We start from the raw sequence: 12151 nt of genomic DNA, 5'->3' as shown, positions 1-12151 counted from the left end.
GTATTAACATTAATTTGGTGGCTCCAATAACAAGTAACCATCTAAATTTTTGAAATGACCCGTCTCTCTATATTTGCAGAGCTCTTGTAATTTTGATGTACCAATGGTACATGAATTTGATAAGAAAAATCTCCTCCCTCCCCACAAAGTTTGTAACCTGAAAATGTTATTACCAAAACTCAGATGAGTTGTCTACCTCATGTGACAAAAAATGCCCAAATATAACATTAGCCTAATATGTAGTGCTTATATTACTTTTTAAAACCATTCTTTAAGAAATTCTACTGAAAGATCAAAGAAAAAAAGCGTAATGGTTGACAGACTTTCTAATGACCCTGGCGGGTGTGGCTCACCTGGTGGGAGCATCATTCCAAGCACCGAAGTGTTGCGGGTTTGATTCCCGCTCAGAGCACATCCCAGGGTTGCGTGCAGGTGGCAACCAAGATTTCTCTCTCATATCGATGCTTCTTTTTCTCTCTTCCTCTCCCTTCCTATCTCTCTAAAAATCAATTTTAAAAATTAAAAACTGAAGAATGGATCTGCCTTGCAACCCAGTGATTCCATTTCTGGGGATTTATCAGAAGAAACCCAAAACACTAATTCAAAAAATATATATGTACCCCTATGTTCATTGCAGCATTAGTCACAAAAGCCAAGCTGTGGAAGCGACCCAAGTGCCCACCAATTGATGAGCATGTGATGGAATATTACGCAGCCGTAAAAAAGGATGGAACCCTATCATTTGCGACACTTGGGTGGACCCACAGGGGATTATGTTCAGCAAAGTTAGTGAGTCAGAGGAAGGTAAAAAACATATGATTTCACTTGTGAGTGGAGCCTAAAGAACAAAATAAACAAACAAAATTGAAACAGACTCATAAAAACAGAGGAAGAACTGATGGTAGCCAGTGGGGAGGAGGGTTGGGGGCACTGGGTGAAAGAGGTGAAGGGATTAAGAAGTGCAAATTGGTAGTTACAAGTAGTCACGGGAAAGTCAGTAACGGACAGGAAATATAGTCAATAATATTGAGATAACTATGTATGGTGCCAGTTGGGGTTCTGGAAATATAGAGGGGAACACTATGTAGAGTATATGATTGTCTAACCACGAAGTTATACACCCCAAAACAATACAAAGCATAACTTTAAAAAATTTAAAAAGTTTCATTTGAAAAAATAAAAGATAAAGTAAAATGGTTGACCATAATTTTAGTAATGAATTACATTTCCTATCTTAATGCACAGAGGCCTCAAAGTCAGAAACACATTTACTTTGATACAATGAAGAATTCACTAGACCAGCTAATGGAACAAATTGCCAAATTGACTTGAGATATTTCCTTCTGTTTAAGGTGGGATTTCAACACAAAGGCCCCCACCCAGGCAAGATAGTAAGACAAACTGAAAGGCTAAGATTTGGTTTTCTCCAAAAAAAAGTTTTATTGGATTAACGTATCACATTCCTACTACCATGATAATAAATTACAATGATATGAAACTAAAATAAACAAGTGTATGCCTTTGCTGTTTTTCTGATCAGAAGCTTAAATGAGTGTCAGTGGATTAAAATCAAGATGTCTGCAGGACCTGGTTTCTTTTGGAGGCTCCAGGAGAGAATCTATTTTTTTCCCCGCTCCAGTTTCTCGTGGCCACAAGTATAACTTGGCTCCTGGCACTTTCACTGTCTTCAAAGCCAGCGGGAAGCATCTTCCAGTCTTGCTCTGATCCCAGCTATTCTACCTTTTCTTCCACATTCTAGAACCACGGTGATGGCATTCTTCTCACCAGCATAATCATGGCCAGCCTTCTGATCTTAAAGTCAGCTGAGTAGCAAGGGGCTACCTTAACCCCCTTCTATAAAAATAACATATTCAAAGCTCCCAGGGATTAGTGTGAACATCTTTCAGAGGCCCTTATTCTGCCCATTATAGTTTCTTTTTCAGAAATGTATTATTTGGTTCCATCAAATCCATATAAAAAAAACTCAAACAATGTATCACAGCCTCTGGAATGAGAGACTACAGTCACCTGCTGTATAACGACATTTTGGTCAATGAGGCACCACATATACAATGGTGGTCCCATATGATGACATATATAATGTTGCTGCAGAAGTCCTATCACCCAGTGATGTCCCAGCCATGGTTACACATTAGTGAACCACGTTGCACAGATACTTACCATCACATTACAATTGCCTACAGTATTCAGTTCAGTAACATGCTGAACAGGTTTGTAGCCTAGGAGCTATAGGGGAACAGGATTTGTCATCCCAAAATATCTCTTTGGCCTAATGATTTTTTTACACTGGTTAATTTTAAGAAACTGCAGACCTGGGAGAAGCCCTGAAAACCAAGTACGAGTTACCCTTTGTAAGGGACACTTACATTTGTAAGGAAAGTCTGCCTTTGCAGGGGTGTCTCCCTTGCTGTATCAGGAATGGGGAGGTGGTGACCTTACCTCTAGAGACAATGACTTAAACCTGCCTAACAATCTGACTGTGTTTACTGTGCTTTTCCTGGTAACCTCTCATATCTGACCCTCCTCCCCCAACACCTTTTCCTGTCTCCCGCTAGAGATGGTAGTTAAGGTGGCGTTTCCAGGAGTTTCTTAGTTTTCCTAGGTCTCTACATGAATAAGAGGTGTCCTGTTATTAAACTTTGGTTTGTTTTTCTCCTGCCAACCTGTCTTTGATTACAAAGGTGTGTCAGTCCAAAACCCAGAAGGGTGTAGGTTAAATGACTTTTCCTCCCCTGCGGAACAACAGGCTATACCACACAGCCTAGGTGAGCAGTAGGCTATGCCATCTAGGTTTGCACAAGTGCACTCTCTGATGTTCACACAACAAGAGCACCTGTGGATGCATTTCCCAGAACATATCCCTGTTGTTAAGCAGTACATGACTGTAACCTTTCATTCAAAGTCTTAAGCAAACACAATTTTTGGTGAAGATGGCCTACAGTTACTTGTCCCTTACTCTATAACAGGACCAAAGCTTGCTACTCAAAGAGTGGTCCTTGGACCAGGACCTGCAAAATCAGCATTTTCCTGGAAATTATAAGAAATGCAGACACCCTGGGCCCACAAGGACCTGCTGAATCAGTATCTGCACTTGGACTAGAATCGTGGGTGATTCACACTGATAAAGACTAACCGCAACTTAAGCAACTATAACCAGTCAGGAGGGTCTATGGGAAAAGCTAGGACTGATGGACCTTCTCTCATTATATGTAATCATTAGAACCCTGCCCGCAGAAGTCTATGTTTATAAAACTCCGTGCTTCTAACTTCCCCTTCCCCTTTTCCTTCCCCCTCTATAAATACCCCTCCATCTGGGCACACAGGCCAGAATGTGGCTTGTCATGTCTGCGTGCACTGGGTTGCAACACTTATTTTTTTCTGAATAAATCTTTTTTGGAGACTAAACATCTAGTCAATATTATTTTTCAGTCAATAATGTGCACTTTGAAGTTGGAGAAGGGCTAGGCTAGGATCATAGACTAGGATTTTTTTTCTTCTAAAGTTGACATAATTATTAGTGTTGGGTATTGTAGGCATTTAGCAGCCTCCCTTCAGACATTGCCAAGTGGCTGGAGGGAAACCCATCCCTGGTTGGGGCCCACTGCAGTTTGAGAACTGAAAGTGTCCTGACAGATTCCAATCAACAGCTGCCCCTTACTCTGAGTGTAACTTTGGGCAGATCACTACACTTCTTCAAGCCCCACTTCTGCTATGGAGAGTGAAGGTCATAATTTCACCACCTCGGAGAAAGGACCTTTATAAAACTTAAATTAAACAAGGCTTGGAAGGTACCAACTCAGAATGTATAGCAAAAAACTATGTCACTATGTCTCATAATTAACAACGGTTCCGTAATGTGGGACTACGTGGCAGCTCTTATCTCCTGCTATGAGTAGGAAATTTCTCACTGATTTGGCAAATGTGTCCTGAGGACAAGGAGTGTGGGGCACAAAGTTTTAGGTCAGAGTCCCGCAGCAGCTCTCCCTTTGTTGGAGGCCGTGCTCCCCCGCAGGCCCGTGCGGTGAAGATCCAAGGTCCTCGTGGGGTCAGTTCCCTGTCATAGGCTTTTGAGAAACTGTGACCCGGAGCTGGGCAAGGCGCCAGCCAGGCCTCTGGGGCGGGAGGGCCGTGGGGAGGGAGGAACCAAGCAGCGTTCACCTGGCTTCTAACTGGTCCCTGAGAAACGGGCATCAGCGCCAAAGTTTTCCACTCTGTCCCAAAGGGAAATCAGGGGCTCAGAGGTGGGGGGACAGTGAAAACAGCATCTAATGAGCAGACACAGGGAGAAGTAAATGTGTCCTCGGCAGGCAGCGGGCACAGCTCGGGCTGGACGGGGCGCGCTGCTCCTGCTGGGCTTTCAATGGGCTGCTGACCAGCGCTGGCTCCTCCTGCTCTCGCCTGAGGACAGAGCTTCAGCCTCCAGCATCCAGCACCCGGGAGCAACCAGGCTTCCCAAGGAGCCCCTCCTTTCAGAGACCCCACCCAGGTGAGCGAGTGAGTGCGGCCTGTGCTGCGGGGGAGGCCGAGGAAAGCGCCCTAGAATCTGCCCGAGGCCCCCCGAGCCCGCCCAGGCCAGCTCAGAGCCCAGAGAAGGCCACGTCTGCTTGCTAGGTAGACTAATCAAGATATAATTAGTCTATTGAGTAAATTAAATTACAAGTCTTTTTCTAAAAATATTGCTATTTGGCATAGAATTCCTTTATATATGTATAGGTATATGTAGGGGAATGTAGGAAAACTGTTGATTTTGTGTGGTCAGGTCTATCAGTCTATCTTTTGTGTCTCCTCCCGTTACTTTTCTTTTTTAATCCTCGCCTGAGGATATTTTTTCCAGTGCTTTTCAGAGAGTGTGGAAGGGGTAGACAAAGAGACAGAAACGAAACTTTGATGTGAGAGAGACACATGGATTAGTTCCCTTCTGCTCTCGAGGTATGTGCCCTTGGCAGGAATCAAACCTGGGACTCTTCAGTCTCCAGGCTGACTCTCTAACCACTTAGCCAAACCAGCTAGGGCTCCTCCCATTACTTTTAAATGTAAAATATTCTACATTTTTTACTTTGGCAACGACATTCTTTTGCATTCAATTAATGGTCTCTATCTTTTTTCTAAGCATAGTCTATTTATACTTACATATGTAGAAATTATACCTGTAGATGCTACCTTCTCCACAGCCTTTTAAAAGTATATTTTTGTATTTTTATTTCCACATTTTTGCTCATTTATCTGGAATTAGATACCCATATTGATGTGATTAAAGTATTGTATTCTATAGCTTTTCTTTTGGAATTAGTTTTACAATTTTATTCAATTTTACTAATACCATTTTTCGAATTCACTATATTTAACCACCTTTTATTTTTCCTGCCATTTTTATATTATGAATATTCCATACCTTAACATATTTTCTATATAAAGCACACTTTTATAAAACCACGTTAAGTAAACAAAATCAGTGCTCGTTTGATCTCACATTATACAAGGGTAAGTGTGCTGTGACATCATCTCCTCAGACGTGAACACGTGAAGGGGATCAATAGTTGTGGCAGAAGCAGGATTTTATAGAATATGTTCAGGGATATTTGCATGTTGGCAAGGAACAGAAGCAGGACTAATGTGTACCCATCAGATGTGTCATAAAAGAGATAAAAAATCACAGCAAAGCAACACAGGAAAGGTGCCACAAAGACAATGAGAGAAGGGCCAGGCTCATCCTCTGTTGGGCCACATAAATACCAGGGTGACCTAGTAAACACGGAATGGGGGGCTCCCAATCAGATCAGGGCTGAGGGGGGCGCTGTGGTGAGGCCAGGGGAGCAGTAACGGTCAGTCGCTGTGTGGCCCCTGAGCCCGAGGGAGCTTCAGCACCACGCCGCTGGCTCTGCTCTCTGCACCCGGCTCTCTGCTGGGCTCTTCACGCTTATTACTTTCCCCCATTAGCAGGAACTGGCCTTTGAAACGGTTCTTGCATTTATTGCATTGAACTCCAGATTATTTTGACTGCGTCCCAAAATAAGACATGACTCTTGCATTGTGATCCAGCATTTTTGCACACAAACACAGAGATACACACAACTACACACACACAGATACACACACACACATGCGTGAACAAAGGGGACCGTGGAACCATTATGTATGTGCCCTCACTGTGTATGATGCCCCATATGTTCCTTTGTGCCTTCTTGAGTCTATCCTGTTTCACTTTTACAAACCATAGTCTGACACCCTACTGGGTCCTGATCGCAGAATATGGAAAACATTCCTCAAGCGTGTCCTCCGCACCCGGGCGAGCAGGGAACACGGTCTCATTCTGTCATAGAAAACGTGTTTCTTCAGCTACATTGAACTAAATCCGGAGCGGGAGGAGGAGTTTGTATAACATGCTACATGACTCAGGTACTCACAGTCTAACAAGGAACAAACACAGGGAACTAAATAAACATGGCACCGTGAATGCCCCAGCGCCGGGATTCAGGGCGTGCGAAAGTGTCCTTTCCCTGTGCTAACGTTAGAAAGAAGAAAGGGCTCATGGAGGAGAGGATCCAGTGTCTCTGAAAGAGGAGTTGGAGTCTGGAGAATGGAGAGGGGTGAAAACTTTCAAAAAGCCCAGTGGGGGGGCCAAGCATAGGAAAGCCAGCGCGTAAAGGCCCGAGCCCTGAAGCTGTGGCGTCAGGTGAAGCTGGGGGTCAAGTTCAATGTTTAGAGATCAGTGAGCGCCAGGCCAGGGCTCTGTGAGGGCGAAGCTGCCCCAAAGTTCAGACGCTTGAGCCTCGTGTTTGAAGCAGCGGAATCTTGGCTTCTCTCTTCACTGAGGAGGAGTCACTAGGGGAGGAATTTACGTTAGAGGGTTTGATGATCAGCTTTAAAGTCCTCTCTGAGTCAAAGCGAGTCCTCTCTGAGATGGGAAACTGAAATATGCCTGTGGAATTGGAGACCAAGATATTGGGAAGCAATAAAGACCTTTGAGAGGTAGAAGAAAATAATCAGCCTCATCTCATCACAGCGGTAGCCATTCATTCACCAGCCAGAAGGATCGACACCAAGCTCTCTACAGACAGTGTGGTGACCATCTGCCCACCGCCGGAGAAGGGTGGATGCCACAGTCCCCACCATTCGGGTGAGGGTATTAACAATTATTGTGTCGTATACCTGAAACTTACATAATGTCATAAACCAATGTTACCCCCTTTAAAAAAAAGGGGGGGGCATATAAAAAAACACGTAGGCTGTACCAAAAAAATACAGTTAAATTAAAGAAATAAAATGGTTCAAATGGCCTGCAAGTTCAAATGGCTAATGTGTGGTAGATCAGTTGAAACGTGGGTCATCGGATTCCAAAGCTTTGCATGAAGTACCATTCAGAAACCGTTTCCACTTCATCTTTAATAACCCCGCTTTGTGCATTGTACCTGCTGCTGCGGCTTGTGTGCCTGTTTCTGCTGCTCGTTTCCCAGTGGGCTGTTGGATCTGCACGGCATCTTGACCATGCGAAACACCGCTCCTTTCTCCTGGATGAACTGCTTTTTATTTTATTCCTTATTCTAGGCATCAAGGGACAGAGCTGGGGCTGGAATTCTGTCAAAACGAGGAGTTTTGTCTCACCTGTCACTCAGGGGCCACTTGAGCTAGTATATCTTTTCCCCCCATAGGTCCATTTTTTAAACCAATTTTTAAAGTTTCTTTAAATAGGGGACATAGCATAGCCATATGAAAGTTGAGTCCCATGTTTACATGTCCATGGGAGGCCTAACAACTAAAATTTGGTACTATTTTTATATTCCTGAAGGTAGAGATAAACTGATGTGGGCGCCATTCCTTGTATCATTCATTTTCTAATTATTGTGATGGGGTGAGGAAAGCCCAGTGATCACAAGGCCCCAGGAGGTAAGTCATGCGCTCTGGGGTGCGTGGGGGGGTGTGATGGGGCAGTTTGCCCTGAGCCCATATATTCCAAAATGTGTTCCTTAAAATACAGATGCCGGGATATTGATCAACACATGAAAATAAAGGGGGATCCACTACTATTTCGGATATTTTTTGGAAACAAAGTTAATAAAGTGCAGGGAACAAGGTATGAACAAGGACTTCTCTGTTGCAGCAGCAGCAGGGAGGCCACCTCGTTCCTCCACGTTCTCTGAGGCCCTCTATCATTGCTGCCCTCGTGCTGATTCCCCTCGCCAGGCTGGATCCTTTTTGAGCCTTCAATATGTAAAACAAGTGTCATCTCAGAGCCTTCACACTGACTCCCCACACCCCCCAAATAACCACGTATCTTCCACTCTGTCCTTGTTGCGGTCTCTGTTCAAATGTCACCTGGTTGCAGAGCTTCCTGAACTCCCCGTTCACTCTCTTTTATACCTACTTTCTTTTTCTTCACCTGACCCCATCTGACGTGGTATATAGGATACATATTTTGTGTATATTCTTTCATCATCATTATATTTTAAGGATTTTGTTTCTCAGCATCCTATACCCTTTCCCTAGAGATAGCCAGAACTCAACATATAATCCTCAAGTGCATGAAAACATTTCTTATTAAAACTGCATCATCCATGACCACCTTGGGGAAAAGGTCTGAGAAGAACAGAAATTCCTAATCGGAGAAGTCCTGGGGGTATGTGTCTTAAAGGGAATGATATGTAGAAAAATTAGATATTGCTTACTTTGCTGCAAAATATCATTGTAGCATTTCAACTACGCTAGTAATGGCCATTTGTGTAAAAACTAAACATGTTATTTTCTTTCCTACTAGTCACTCCCACCAAATGGAATCAGAAAATCTTACAAGAGTGTCAGAATTTCTTCTCCTGGGACTTTCACAGGCCCTGGAACTGCAGCCCCTCGTCTTCGGGCTGTTCCTCTCCATGTACCTGGTGGCCGTGCTGGGAAACCTGCTCCTCGTGCTGGCCGTCGGCTCCGACTCCCGCCTCCACACGCCCATGTACTTCTTCCTGTCCAACCTGTCCTTGGTGGACATCTGCCTCACCTCCACCACCGTCCCGAAGATGCTGGTGAACATCCAGACGCAGAGCAGAGCCATCACCTACGCAGGCTGCGTCACCCAGGTATATTTTTTCCTACTCTTTGGAGGGCTGGATGACTTCCTCCTGACCGTGATGGCCTATGACAGGTACGTGGCCATCTGCCACCCCCTGCACTACACGGTCATCATGAACCCCCGGCTCTGTGGGCTGCTGGTTCTGCTGTCCTGGATCTTGAGTGCCCTGAATTCCTTGTCACAAAGCTTAATGGTACTGCAGCTCTCCTTCTGCTCAGACTTGAAAATCCCCCACTTTTTTTGTGAACTCAAACAGGTGGTCCAACTAGCCTGCTCTGACACCTCTCTTAATAACATTGTGATGTATTTTATAATTGTGCTGCTGGGTGGTGGTCCCCTGGCTGGGATCCTTTACTCTTACTCTAAGATTGTGTCCTGCATACATAGAATGCCATCAGCTGAGGGGAAGTATAAAGCATTTTCTACCTGTGTGTCTCACCTCTCGGTTGTGTCCTTATTTTATGGTACAAGTGCAGGAGTGTACCTCAGCTCCGCTGCTCCCCACAGCTCCCATGCAAGTGCAGCAGCCTCGGTGATGTACACGGTGGTCACACCCATGCTGAACCCCTTCATCTACAGTCTCAGGAACAAAGACATAAAGAGGGCCCTGAAAAGATTCTTTGGGATGGCAGGTACATAAAGGACAATCATTCTGAGGTAGAAAAAGTGCCCTTGATTTCGGGGCTTTAAGACTCAGAAACTGTGATTCTTGAATCAGATTGTGGTTTTCAGACTTGCTCCTTTTATTTCTGTCCTTGAATTTCCTTTATTTGTTGCAACGTCTCTATACAATGTAAGTGACCATTTTATTGAGCTTTCTGCTCTGTCTGTCATATAGACAGCTTTCCCCTTTGCCCTTTTTCCTACCCTCAAAAAGTGTTTTCCAACCTTGGTCAGAAATATTGGGAAGTTTTCATTTACTTCATGGGCAACATTGATGTCTTGAGAACTATTTCTTCTCAAATGACAGATATCGTTGTAAGTCGTTTGTTCTTGTTTTGTAAGTAGAATAGTACTAAGTGGTATGACTCTTGCAGAAAAAACTTGACTTGGCTACTTAATCCATTACATAATTTCATTCCATAAAAACCTGAACCCCCAGCTGTTGCCATGTGTCCCTCATTCTTTGCACCTCGCTACCTTAACTGCTCCCCGACAGCGTCGACCTTATGATTGCTCCCTGCAGTCTCAGCCTATTGACAGTGACAGGGCAGGAACACCTGGCACTGGCCTGGGTCCCCCTACTTGTCCCTCAGGCCAGAGTCACTATTGTGGGTGGATGGACCCTTGTGGCCCTTATTATAATTCAACAACCATCATGGAACTATGAAAATGTCCGGTACCTCCAAAAGACACAAAGGAAGGGGTGTGTGTGTGTGTGTGTGTGTAGAGACAGAGAGAGGGAGAGAGAGAGAGGGAGAGAGAAAGGACTTGAAGGGTTCTGCCTGTATTGGGGTGCAAGTGCAGGATGGCTGGGATTTTGCTAGTTCCCTTTTTATTTAAAACATAGAGCTGAAATTAGGGGAGGGGTAGGAAAAGCAGGGTCACTCATGTGGTTCGAGATCTTGGTTACTCATGGTTTTCTAAAAGAGGAATTTTATAGCATGTTAATTCTTGTGTAAAAATCACAAAAATTCTGTGTATATTCCTGTGTACAATTCCAAATAAACTTTACTCCCTAGATATATCCATCATCTAATGTGAACTTTCCCCTTTGCTCTTATTGAAATTGCTTCTAATTAAAAATAAAACTGCATATCTTTCAAGTTCCAAACGAAAATAATTAAATTAAATTAAAAATAAAAGGGGAACTTCATGGGTGGGGACAACATGAGTGCTTATGTAATAAATGTGTCATACATCTGACAATATGATTGTTTGCGATGGATGTCATTGAAAGAAAAGCTTCGTCAGGTGCTTACACCACAATCATGCTACTTATTTTATACCTAATTTCCAGGTTTTATTGTCTTATTCAGCTGAAGGTCCAGAATACTTACCAGAGTTACTAGCAAAAATTAATTATCAAATATATATCTCCCAGTGCAGTCTACTTGGAAACATACATGAGAGATTCCGAGACATTTGTACCTAATTTTCTTTCAAGCAAACACAAACACACACATGCACAATACAGACACACTGTATTCTCACCTTTAATGTTAAAAGAAAATTTGAAAGAAATTTAGTGACAAAAGAAATTAAAATAATGAATGGTTAAACTCTTCAATAAATTGTGTTGGGAAAATTGGTCAGATACATACAAAAAAATGAAACTAGACCACCAACTTACAGCATATACAAGAATAAATTCAAAATTGGTAAAAGACTTAAATGTAAGTCATGAAACCATAAAAATTCTAAAAGAAAACATAGTGTATCAGCTGAAAAACCTAATAATAATGTAATGGCGTTTCCTTTGTGCTTTGAAGTCTTTTTTCCCTGGCTGTCTTGAGAAGTTTCTTTGTCATTAATTTTTGGAAGTTTAAATAAAATGTGTCTCGGAGGTCTTTTTGTGTTGATATAATTAGGTGTTCTATTAGCTGCCTTTAATCTAAAGTCCAGTTCATTCTATTTTCTTGGGAAGTTCTCATCAGTTATATCTGTGAGTAGACTCCCTGTTTCCTTCTCCCTCCCTTTTTCTGATATACCCATTATATTTACATTGCTCTTTCTAATAAAGACAGATCTCAGAGTGTTTTTCCATTTATTTTATTTTATTAAATATAGTTGGAATACAATATTACATTAACTATAATCGTTTCAGGTGTACAGTATAGGGATTCTACATTTTTATAGCTCTCACTCTTCTTCCTCCTGGGTAATTTCTAGGTTTCCATCTTCAAGCTCACTTATTTTCTCTTCCATCTGGCTTGCTCTGTTTCCATTGCTCTCTAGTGCACTCCTCATCCAATTTATTGAGTTCTTCAGCTCCAGAATTTCTATTTGGTTCTTTTTTTATAGTTACAATATCTTTGGTGAAATATTTCTTCTGTTCATTAATTTTCTTTTTGAGCTCATTGAACTGCCTTTCTGAATTCCTTTGTATCTCGTTGAGCTCCTTCATAACTG

At 42.9% G+C, this 12151-nt stretch overlaps 1 pseudogene; it reads left to right on the top strand.

Moving 5' to 3' along the window:
* The first annotated feature begins 8786 nt into the window (after positions 1-8786).
* Positions 8787-9735, top strand: LOC107541518 (olfactory receptor 7A17-like; annotated as a pseudogene).
* The last annotated feature ends 2416 nt before the right edge of the window (positions 9736-12151 follow it).

The sequence above is a fragment of the Miniopterus natalensis genome, chromosome 4 (genome assembly GCF_054644295.1).
Source record: "Miniopterus natalensis isolate mMinNat1 chromosome 4, mMinNat1.hap1, whole genome shotgun sequence".
NCBI lineage: Eukaryota > Metazoa > Chordata > Mammalia > Chiroptera > Miniopteridae > Miniopterus > Miniopterus natalensis.
Note: the sequence above shows the minus strand (reverse complement) of the source record. Positions and strands in the feature narration are given on the sequence as shown.